This window comes from Grammomys surdaster, unplaced genomic scaffold, assembly GCF_004785775.1.
Source record: "Grammomys surdaster isolate TR1022 unplaced genomic scaffold, NIH_TR_1.0 125849, whole genome shotgun sequence".
Lineage (NCBI taxonomy): Eukaryota > Metazoa > Chordata > Mammalia > Rodentia > Muridae > Grammomys > Grammomys surdaster.
Window position 1 is genome coordinate 1072817 of NW_021620675.1, and position 669 is coordinate 1073485.

At 49.8% G+C, this 669-nt stretch overlaps 1 non-coding gene across 1 annotated transcript; it reads left to right on the forward strand.

Moving 5' to 3' along the window:
- Positions 1-318: 318 nt before the first annotated feature.
- On the forward strand, positions 319-390 carry Trnah-gug. Its single transcript has one exon. It is a non-coding gene; the product is annotated as a tRNA-His (tRNA).
- The last annotated feature ends 279 nt before the right edge of the window (positions 391-669 follow it).

The window sequence follows — 669 nt, forward strand, 5'->3', positions numbered from 1 at the left end:
GGGTGGGCCCACGGCCTTCTCCGCAGCGGCCCTCATCGTTCAACTAACTCGAGAAATCTCAGGCTCAGCACTAGCCACTGCGGCCGCCTTCTGTACTACAGGCCGAAGGGAAGCATGGAAACCAGCATAGACCAGTAGGCGCCTCCGGGCCCCCCGCAGGCGCTCGGCAGGAAGCAGAGGGGCAAAAGGCCGAGGTCAGGGCAGGGCGCTAATGAACTGCAGCTCCCAGCGGGTCTTTATAGTTGTTCCGGACCATAGGGCATAATCGTTTAGTGCTTAGTATTCCAAGCAAACGTCCTGTCGCTGGGCGTGTGGCTTGCCGTGATCGTATAGTGGTTAGTACTCTGCATTGTGGCTGCAGCAACCTCGGTTCGAATCCGAGTCTCGGCACTATCGTCCTTCTGCCCAGCGATCTTTTGTTTCTGCTGTCTAGACACTCATTTCGTTCCCGGATTTTTCAGTATTTGCCACATCTCAGCTGCTTTGGGATATGTGGTGTCAGGATGACCCTTCCCACAGTTTTTATGCTAACATACATTTATTAAAGCTTATTTCACTTAAAAAAAATATACAACTGCTTAGATAGTGAAAAAAAGTGGTCCACACTCAGGTTCTTACAGTAAATTACTTTTAACCCTGCATATACATCTGGATGTATTTTCTCTTTTT